An 11,242-nucleotide genomic window follows, 5' to 3' on the forward strand; every position below is an offset into this window, starting at 1 on the left:
CCCCGCATCGGGCTCCCTGCTCCGTGGGGAAGCCTGCTTCTCCCTCTCCCACTCCCCCTGCTTGTGTTCCCTCTCTCGCTGTGTCTCTCTCTGTCACATAAATAAATAAAATCTTTAAAAAAAAAAGTTATACCTGAATAAAGCTGTTTGAGGGGTGCCTGGGTGGCTCAGTCGGTTGAGCGTCCGACTCTTGATTTTTGGCTCAGATCTTGATCTCAGGGTCGAGGGATGGAGCCCTGCTTCGGGCTCCGCACTTAGCAGGGTGTCTGCTTGGGATTCTCCTCTCTCCATCTCCCTCTGGCCCTCCCCCTTCTCTCCCTCTCTAAAATGAAGAAATAAATCTTAAAAAAAAAAAAAAGCTGTTTGAAATAAAGTGCTTCAAGTATATTGTACAATCTAAAGGACAATTCTGAATCAACATTGCCAGGTGCCCTTCCTCAGCTGCTGGCTGTCACTCCTGCTTTCACTGTTGTCATCGTCATTTCCTCATTTTTCTTTAGAATTTTACCACCTAGGGGTGCCTGGGTGGCTCAGTCAGTTGGGTGTCTGCCTTTGGCTCAGGTCATGATCTCAGGGTCCTGGGATCGAGCCCCTTATCGGGCTCCCTGCTCAGCGGGGAGCCTGCTTCTCCCTCTCCTCCTGGCTTGTGTTCTCTGTTGCTGTCTCTGTCTCTTTTTGTCTCTCAAATAAATAAATAAAATCTTTAAAAAAAAAGAATTTTACCACCTAAATGAGCTTCCTCAAACAAGGGTTTAGTCTGGCCTATTTTGAATGGAATAATGCAGTCTGAATTTGTTTCTCTCTTTCCACTAACCATTATGTTTCTGTTATTAAATATAGCTACAGTTCATTCATTTGCATTCCTGTATGATATTTCAATGTGTGAATATACCACAGCTTATTTATCCATTCTAGTATTGTTGGGCATTTGGGGGGTTTCCAGTTTTTGCTTATTAAGGAGAGCCAAACGTTCTACCATGAGCATTCTTCTTGGAGCCTGTGTGCATGCGTGCATGCCGTCCACCCGGGGCACACGATGTGTGTGTTCAGTCTGAGCAGATAATGCCGATCGCTTTCTCCAAGTGATTGTACCAAGTTACAGTTCCACCAGCAACGTCTGAGCATTCATTACCTCACGTCCTTACCAACAGTTGGTGCTGTCAGAGCTGGGATTTTTAATTCTTGCCTATCTAGTAGATGTGTAGTGGTATATTATTGTGCATTAATTTTCCACTTCCCTGATTTCTATTGTGATTGAGCACCTTTTCATACATTTATGAAAAGTTCGGCTTTTGTGAGGTGCCCATTCAAGCCTCTTGCCCATTTTTCTATGGAGTTGTTGGGCTTTTTCTTATTAAATTGGAATTCTTTCTGCATTCTATATGTGAGTCTTTTGTAGCTTTTCGTTCTCTTTATGATGTTTTTGATGAATCCAAATACTTGATTGTAATGTACACCAGTTCTCAATCTTTTCCTCTGTGCTTAGTGCTTTTGTATCTTGTATACAAACATTGCTTACTCCTAGCAATGAAGATATTCTCACATATTTTTCTCTAAAAGAGTTACAGTTTTGCCCTTCATATTTATGTTTCTAATCTATGTGAAATTGATTTTTGTATATGGTGTGATGTAGAGGTACAGTTTCATTTCATTTCAATCTCCGTATGAATGCAGATGTCTTGCCACAATTCATTAAACAGTTCATCCTCTTCCCATGGCCCTAAATGCCGCCTCTGTCATGTATCAGGAGTCCACATAAGAAAGGGTCCTATTTCTAGGCTCTCTATTCAGCCCAACTGCTCTATTTGTCTGTCCCAGCACCAAACTACACTGCACTAAGTTCCACAACTCTAGAATATGCTCCAAATCTGAAACAGCAAGTCTTTCCCCTTGTCCTTCATCTTCAAGGGTGCTTCTTGTATTCTTGGGGCTATGCATTTCCACAGAAATTTTAGAATCGTGAGTTGTATTATGATCTTGATAGGTATTGCACTGAATCTGTAAATCAATTTGGGGAAACAGTATCGAGTCTTCCAATCCGGACACTTATTTAGATCTTCTTTAACGTCTCTCATTAAAGTTTTATAATTTCCTCCACAAAAGGCCTGCAAATCTTTTATAAATGTATTCCTAGGTATTTTGTGTTTTTTAAAACGTTATTGCAAATGGTATATTAATTTTTAAAATGTCATTTTTGAACTGTTCACTGCTGATAGAAATATAAATAATTTTTATATATGGATTTTATATCCAGCAACCTTGTTAAACTCTCTTAATAACTGTAATGATTTAGGGGCGCCTGGGTGGCTCAGTCGGTTAAGCGGCTGCCTTCGGCCTGGGTCATGATCCCAGTGTCCTGGGATCGAGTCCCACATCGGGCTCCTTGCTCAGCAGGGAGCCTGCTTCTCTCTCTCTCTCCCTCTGCTTGTGCTCTCTCTGTCAAATAAATAAAATCTTTAAAAAAAAATAACTGTAATGATTTATCTCTAGATTCTTTGGTATTTCATAGTACACATCAAATCACCTGTGAATAATGACAGTCATTTCTTGCCTTTAGCTTTTGCTTATTTTTCTTGCCCCACTGCACAAACTAGGACCAACATGACCATGTTGACAAAAGTGGTGATGACAATGAGCATCCTTTTCTGATTTCTGATCTCCAGGGAAAGCTTTCAACATTTTACCATTAAATGTGGTGGTGACTATAATTATTTTTATAAGGCTTTTGTTAAGGAAGCTCACTTTAATTCCCAGTTTCCTGAGTTTTCTTTTTAATTATGAATGGAAGTTGAATTTTACTGTATGCCTTTTTTGCACCTACTGTGATGATCCCATAACTTTTCTTCTTTAACGTATTAATGTGGTTAATTACAATAAATTATTTTCTATTGTTAAACCAACTTCGCACTCCTAAGATAAATGCAACTTGGTCACTACGTATGATCATCTCTATATATGGCTAATATTTTGCTATGCTCATCCGCATCTATGCTCATAAGTGAGCTTGGCCAATAATTTTCTTTCTTTTTTTTTTAAAGATTTTATTTATTTATTTGACAGATAGAAACATAACGAGAGGGAACACAAGCAGGGGGAGTGGGAGAGGAAGAAGCAGGCTTCCCGCCGAGCCGGGAGCCCGATGCGGGGCTCGATCCCAGGACCCTGGGACCATGACCTGAGCTGAAGGCAGACGCTTAACGACTGAGCCACCCAGGCGCCCCAATAATTTTCTTTCTTATGATGTCTTTAACAGTTTTGGTGCCAAGTTTATGTTTGCCTTCTAACAAAAGTATATCCTCTCTTTTGTTATTCTCTGGGAAAATGTGTATAAAAGTAGAACCATTTGTTCTTGAATATTTGGTAGATCTTGCTGATTAAGTCATCTGGGCCTGGAGTTTGCTATAGGGGGGATATTTGATTATCAATAAAAATATTTTATGATTATATGACTATTTAGGGTTTCTGCCTTTTCTTTGTGTGTTGTGTGTTGTGTGTACATATTTAGTTTTATTGTAACTAGGCAACTTGTACGTTTTAATGTTTAAAACTGAGCATCATCTTTCCTTTCCAGTGAAACAAAAAGAAAATTTAAAAATAAACAGGAACGAAATTACAATAGAGAATGTCAATTCCGAGTAAGATCCTACAAGTTCTGCTGATTCTCCCATTGAGTAGCAGGGCTCAAGTCATCATTAGGAGAGAATTTTATTTTATTTATTTATTTTTAAGTTTTTATTTAAATTCTAGTTAGTTACATATAGTGTAATATTGGTTTCAGGAGTAGAATTTAGTGATTCATTGCTTATATACAACACCCAGTGCTCATCACAAGTGCCCTCCTTAGTGCCCATCACACATTTAACCCATCTTTCACCCACCTGCCCTCCAGCAACCCTCAGTTTGTTCTCTATCCTTAAGAGTCTCTCATGGTTTGCCTCCCTCTCTCTCTCTTTTTTTTTAAGATTTTATTTATTTGATAGAGACACAATGAGAGAGGGAACACAAGCAGGGGGAGTGGGAGAGGGAGAAGCAGGCTTCCCACCGAGCAGGGAGCTCGATGCTGGGCTCGATGTGGTGTTCGATCCCAAGACCCTGGGATCATGACCTGAGCCGAAGCAGACGCTTAACGACTGAGCCACCCAGGCGCCCCTGCCTCCCTCTCTTTTTATCCCCTTCCCCTATGTTCATCTGTTTTGTTTCTTTCTTTTACAAAAATATTTTATCATTTATTTATTTATTTATTTTAGAGAGAGAGTGCGCACGCGTGAGGGGGGTGGGCAGAGAGCAGAGGGAGAGGGACAAGCAGACTCCCCACTGAGCACAGAGCCCAATGCAGGCCCCATCCCATGACCCCGAGATCATGACCTGAGCCAAAATCAAGAGTCAGATGCTCAACTGGCTGAGCCACCCAGGTGCCACACATCTGTTTCGTTTCTTAAGAGAGAATTTTATTTTAAAAGTGTCATCTTCAGGGCGCCTGGGTGGCTCAGTTGGTTGGGCGACTGCCTTCGGCTCGGGTCATGATCCCGGAGTCCCAGGATTGAGTCCCGCATCGGGCTCCCCGCTTAGTGGGGAGTCTGCTTCTCCCTCTGACCCTCTCCCCTCTCATGCTGTTTTTCTCCCTCTCTCTCAAATAAATAAATAAAATCTTTAAAAAAATAAAAAATTAAATAAAAGCGTCATCTTCAATTGCAAGGATGTTCATTAAACATCACAATTAAACATGCCAGAGGAGAAGCCATGTTGTCAAAATACCCACTTAACCCATGCAAACATCTCAAACCCACCCTCTGCTGACCTTCTATAACCACATTTTTTTAAAAGATTTTATTTATTTATTTGACAGAGAGAGAGAGAACGAGAGCAGGAACACAAGCAGGGGGAGTGGGAGAGGGAGAAGCCGGCTTCCTGCCGAGCAGGGAGCCCGATGTGGGACTCGATCCCAGGACCCTGGGACCATGACCTAAGCCGAAGGCAGACGCTTAACCACTGAGCCACCCAGGCGCCCTAAATAACCACATTTTTAAGGTGCTTTTTCTTTTTTTTTTTAAACAAGAGAAAGTGGACAGATACAAGTTGGTAAATGCTAACTGTCCATATTCACGTAGAGACACAGTGTAATCTCTGAGCCCAATATCCAGAGAAAGGAGGAAAAGAGCTAAAATTCTAGGCATTACTGTACAGGAGCCTCCCACCCTTCAGCTTCCAGCTTCCTTCTGCTAAGGGAGCAGAAGGCTTTTCTTTTTTCCCGCAGAGCACAGTAGTGTTGATTCCATAAAGTTTTTGTTGAGACAGGAAGGGATAAAAATGAATTTGGAAAGAAAGGGGTAGATATTCTTTTCTCAAGGTGTTTCCCCCCAAAATAACTTGAGAACCATGGTATAGAGGGAGAGAAAAGAGACTTCAAAAAACAGGGCAAAGGAGCACAAGAGGAGGGGAAAAAAAAAAAAAAAAGACTGCAACTTGCTCCCAGGGACTGGAGAACATTAAAAAAGGAAGGTTGGAATCCACCAGTGTTCCATTACTCAGCTTCTCCTTCCTCCTCCTCTCCTTCCTCCCGACATCATCATCTTCATCTTCTTCACCTTCATCCTCATCTCCTTCTTCATCAGTATCTTCCAATCCTTCTTCTTCTCCTTCCCCTCCTCCATCATCCACATCAGGAACCAAGTAGTGCTGTCACGGATTTGACCAAATATCATCTTTGATGACCTCTCCTAACTCATCTGCACCTGCATCAGAATGGTTAGGAAACCAGGTGAAGAAGCTCTCCGGTTCCTCATGCTGTCTCTTCCTGCTGGCTCTATTCTGCATTTGACTTGAACGTTTCTTGTCAAATCCTTTCCAGATTTCCATTTGACTTCAGTGGACTTTGAAGATGGATCACCACTCTCATTCAGATGAAATTCTTTGGAAAGAGCTTTATTTTCTTTTTTTAAAAAGATTTTATTTATTTATTTGAGAGAGAGAGAGAGAGCATGAGAGGGGGGAGGGTCAGAGGGAGAAGCAGACTCCCTGCCGAGCAGGGAGCCCGATGAGGGACTCGATCCTGGGACTCCAAGATCATGACCTGAGCTGAAGGCAGTCGCTTAACCAACTGAGCCACCCAGTCACCCAGAACTTTATTTTCAAACTAAGGGCTTTCATCAAAATAAGAAAATCTATTCTGTACTCTGATTTAATATCTTTAAATTCAGTCACTTCAACTCTTGTCAAATAATGCAGCACCTCTTCATCCTCCTCCCCAAGCAGTGCAGACACTTGTGGATGACTGACAAATGTTGTTACCCCCAAATTTGGAATTTTGGTGATAAAGTCCAACCTCTTCTGAAAAGATGGTTGGCAGAGTTTGTTTTATTTCTGTTGTACTTTCAAAATCTCCTCACTGGTTTGTTCATTAAGTCTGTCTATTTCCTTTTGTACTTCATCAGTCTGTTCAATTGCTTCTTGCTGTTCCTTTTCTCCCTTCAGCAAGTGCTGAGAGGTCAACGTCTCCTCCAGCTTGGGGGCAAGAGGCAATCTTGGTTCCTTCATTTGAAGCGGGAACGAAGACTGGCGTTTGGGGGTCATGTTGTGAGTAAAGTCCACGAAACAATGGCAGATGCGCGCCTGGAAGAAGCTCTGATTACTCTCTGCCTTTTCTTTTTCTAGGAATTTGTTCATTTCAACAGCATTTTCCAATGTATTGACATAAAGTTATTCACAACACCCATTATTTGAAAACATTACTGCATCCGTGGTTATGTGCCATTTTCCATTCATGATATGGTTCTTTGGTGCCTCTCATTTTGTCCTGATGAGGTATGTCAAAGTTATGATCCTGCCGGGGAAGGTTCTACCTCAGCCAGGCAGATCGCTTTGCCACCTGCTCTATCGATCGCGTCACCATGCTGGTGACAACAGTCTACATTGATGTCTGAAGTGGGAATGACACAAAGACCCCATCTACAAGTGGGTAAACTTCATTCCAAACTTAAGAAAAAGTGGATTTTCTCCCAACTTAAGCAGGACTTTGTCATGAAAAAAGAACTGGACTTTCTTCCACTGTTTTTCTGATTGAAGCTCACAACCATATTGCTTGTTAGTTCTAATGAAGATTGCCATACCTAGCATTTCTTGGAGATATATCTGGGTTAATATGACCCAGGTGTCACTCACACAAGTCATAAAGACATGGCAGATTTTTACCCTTGGGAAAGTAACATGCTTTACACCTATGGAAGAAATTTGTCTAAACACCCCTCTTTCTCTGCAGCCTGTCCCTGAGAGCTGCACATTAAGCCAGACTTCTCTGGCTGGCTGCCTCACTGCACTTGGACACGTGCTTATCATATCTCTGACTAATACTATTGCTTTCACAGTTTGGAGGTTTCCCCCGTGGTCACTGCCCTCAAGGTAGCTGCCATTAGAGCAGAGCCTTGGCCCTTGGGAAGTCCCAGCAGCGGGCTGTGAAGGTCCTTCAGTCTCTAGCCCTCCTTCCCAAGAGTTGGGGTGGCTACTGACTGGGGAGTTGACTGTTGGTTGCCGCGATTGAGCTAGTTTCTGGGTTCTTGACTGTCAAAGTCTGGTGGCTACTTGAGGTTTCTGGTTCCCTGATCCATCTTGGTTCGTTTCTCTTGTCTTTCATGGTGAGAGACTGAAAGTCCTGTTTCTGTGAATTGTGACTGTGCTGCAGGATACAAAACTGACTGGGCCCCTGTAGCATGTTTGTCTTCCGGTTTAAAACTGCAAGCCTGGGTGAGGTGTCCCATCTCCCAGATTGAAGTGACAGGCCAATTGTTCTTTCTGTGCTTCCAGTCTGGGGCCAGAGTAATTGTGCCCAAGTGTTAGCGCTTTCTGCCTGGGCCAGCCCCAGCCCAGTAGCCCTCCCTGTGGACCCGGGGCTCTGTTTACACTTAGCTTCTAGCTCTAGCTGCCGAACTGGTTCTGCCTGTTTTCTGTGGTCTTTGCCCAGAGCTCTTGCTCTCTGGAGTCTAGGGAAGCAGGGAATGCTGCATTTCTGTGTCTTTTAAGGGAAGATACATACAAGTAGCTGGAGAAATGGAACAGGTGCTCAAGAGAGGTGCCCCCATGAGAATGGTCTCCTAGAGAAGAGGTCGGTTCCTGGGAGAGTCCAGGGCACCTGTGACATCAGGAGCACGGCTATAGCAGGTCTGAGTCTGAGTCTTGTACTGGGAGGGAAACAAGTGGAGTCCCCTCCAGCTCATGAGCCCAACCTCTACCCAAGCTTCCTGAAGCTGGTTCTGACTGCTTTTTCTTTATTTCTCCCCCTTAGAAGAACCAGAGGAATTTCAGGAAAACACACAAGTGGGCTAAGGCAGAATGGCAGGAGAAGCTGTGGATACCAGCGTGATGTTGGAATCTTCCCACTGATTCTTAGCTTGCCCTCCGTGCACTCCAACAAAGTCCCAACTTTCTGTAGTGACACGTGAAATGGGGCAGCCCCCTGCACCTGTCAATCTGCACCCAGGGATTCCTGAGCTTATGGGCTCAGCGCTTTGGGAGACACTGAAACTTGGAACCCAACGAAGACCCCCGATTCAGACACAGTCGCAGTGGGGGGACTTTCGTTGCCACAGGAGGCCTCCTTGACAGTCTCTAGCATGTGGGAGAGTTTGAGGAGATTCTTCGGTGGGATGAAGGCGGGGCCTTTTCTCTGTATGCATATCAGTGGGAGGAATTTCCTTGAAAGGTCGCTTTGACCACATCTGGAGGAAATTAACAAATGAGGACACGGAGTCTTTCAGAGCCAAAGGAATTCCTATTTCCGTCGGTTTCAAAGACATTTGAAGACTGGAGGAAAACATTTTAAAATTTAAGCCCACACCTGTGACGCTCCTTAAGGTTAGGAAACAAGAAACCACAGACTGGGTTAGAGCCTGGGCAGGTTTCCTGAGCAAAACTCTCACAGCTCAGACGGCTGTCCCCAGGATCAGGGGGGAGGCTCTAGAGGCCCAGGCCACCCTCATACCCTGGTCAGGGGTCGTTCCAGTGCTGGAGGACCTCCTCACGTAGCCTGACTTCTCTTTGACCTCAAGGAGAGGGAACCACAGGAGAGCTGCTAGGTCAAGGGTGGCGGGTTAGGGTGGTTCGGGGCGGCTGCAGTTGGCCCTGACAGCAACCCGGTGGGTACAAAGAGGGAGGTAGAGGCCACTTCAGCTCCCACCCTTGGCCACATCCGAAGGGCTGGTGTCAGGGCAGGGAGTTATTTGTTGTGATTTCTTTTCTTTTTCCAAATGAACAAACATTTTTATTTATTTATTTTTAAATATTTATTTATTTGACACAGAGAGAGCACACAAGCAGGGGGAGCAGCAGGCAGAGGGAGAAGCAGGCTCCCCGCCGAGCAGGGAGCCGGATGCGGGGCTCGATCCCAGGACCCCGGGATCATGACCGGAGCCGAAGGCAGACGCTTCACCGACTGAGCCACCCAGGCGCCCTAAACAAACATTTTTAGAACTAACTTTGTATTCTTTTTCTTTAAGAAGGACCCAGGGGTGCTTGGGTGGCTCAGTCAGTTAGGCATCTGCCTTCGGCTCAGGTCATGATCTCGGGGTCCCGGGATCGAGCCCCACGTCGTCTGGCTCCCTGCTCAGCAGGGAGTCTGCTTCTCCCTCTCCCGCTGCCACTCCCCCTGCTCATGCGCTCTTTATCTCTCTTTCCCCCGTCTCTCTCAAATGAATAAATACAATCTTTTTTTTAAAAAAAAAGAAGGACCCAAATTGTATAAACTTCAGTCCCCATGCAACGTGGATCTGTCCTCCAGTATGCCTGTTCAGATACTTAAATAAGTTAAAGATATTGATCTTGTGGGGACAATATCATATCCTGGTTTCTTCTATGCACAAAGGTAATTTCCAAGTGCTCAAAAAGGAAAAGAGAAAAATTAATCAATAAAATCATTGAATTTTTGGTTATCATATTCTAATAAGTAAAGATAAAATATGTATGAATAACCATATAAAACCAACTAAGCTATTAGTAAAAGTCTAAACAGTAGTCTTGTTTCCTCAATACACTCTTTCTCTGTCTCTCTCTCTCTCTAAAACAGGTTTGGGTAAGAGAAAATGAAAACTGGGTTGTTTTTTTTTTAATTGCTATGATGTCCTGGTTGCTAAGTTACAGGATAAGGAAAAAGGAAACACACATGGCCATCAGGCCAAACAGTAACAGTTGTGAAGAAGCTTCAGGACCCTCCTCCTGTATTAAACACTCTTCCCAATATTTCAAGGGCTTTAAGAACATAAGAGAGACAAATGGGGAAGTGGCCTCAAGTCTGACAGGAAAGGGAAGGCAGAGGTTTTTGCAAGATCTGAGATGTATTTATCTGAGCTTTATTATGTGGAACTTCCTAAACTCACGATACTTATCCTGTACATCAAATAAGTTATCACTTCTTACACTAAATAATTATGTAGTCCCACAAAGTTACTCCACTTTGTAAAGCAAGTACTTATTTATTCACCAACTGTGATTGTATTCTTTTTCAATGTCAACCTACTGTAATTTCTTAATCCATTGACTTTGCAACCTTGGGTGAATAATAAATTGAGGCGGTTAGCAAGTAATCTCTACCTGGACAATCTCAAAAGGGATTAAAATTCATACAAACAGAGAACGCAGAAGTATTCCATTACTTTTTACTTACATATTGTTGTCTGTGTACAAACACAATTGCCCCTCATACCACCCAAACTCAGAAAGTCACTGTACTATTAACATTGCTTTGTGCTATGCCTGGTTGCTTTAATTATATTTTAAAAACCTAAAGTCTTAAAGCTTTAAATAGTATTGCCATCAGAACATCTTTACTGTGACTGTACATAAGTGTACATATAAAGGTGTATTAAGTCAATAAATGTTTTAAAAGCTTATGTATAACAGAGTAGAGAGGCCTGGGTGTTTAAGTGATTACTAGCTTTTCGCACTGGTATTCTATCCAGAGGGCAGAAGTTTTTCTCACCCTGGTAGGAACTGACAGCTCAAAATTCTGTTAACAGAGGTGCTTCTCTGCTGCCCCTCAGCATGGTTTCTTCACAACAGAGGCCAATTATAAGAAAATAAGCAAGCAAGCAAAACAAGTAGCAAAGGCTCTTTCTTAGAGGAGGAGCTAAGATTCCGACCGGTTATCGTGTTACCTTCTCCTGTGGGTTGTTATCAAGTATTGTGACTCTGGTTACACTGTCAAGGCCATGGGCATTTCCTGTGCTCTTATCAAGCAACTGACCAGTCTCCGCTCACA

The 11,242-nt window shown here is 43.3% G+C and overlaps 1 pseudogene; it reads right to left on the reverse strand.

Annotated features, from left to right (window-relative positions):
- Window positions 1–5,022: 5,022 nt before the first annotated feature.
- On the reverse strand, window positions 5,023–6,570 carry LOC102726004 (protein SET-like; annotated as a pseudogene).
- Window positions 6,571–11,242: the final 4,672 nt, after the last annotated feature.

This window comes from Leptonychotes weddellii, chromosome X (assembly GCF_054177405.1).
Source record: "Leptonychotes weddellii isolate Sample4059 chromosome X, ASM5417740v2, whole genome shotgun sequence".
NCBI lineage: Eukaryota > Metazoa > Chordata > Mammalia > Carnivora > Phocidae > Leptonychotes > Leptonychotes weddellii.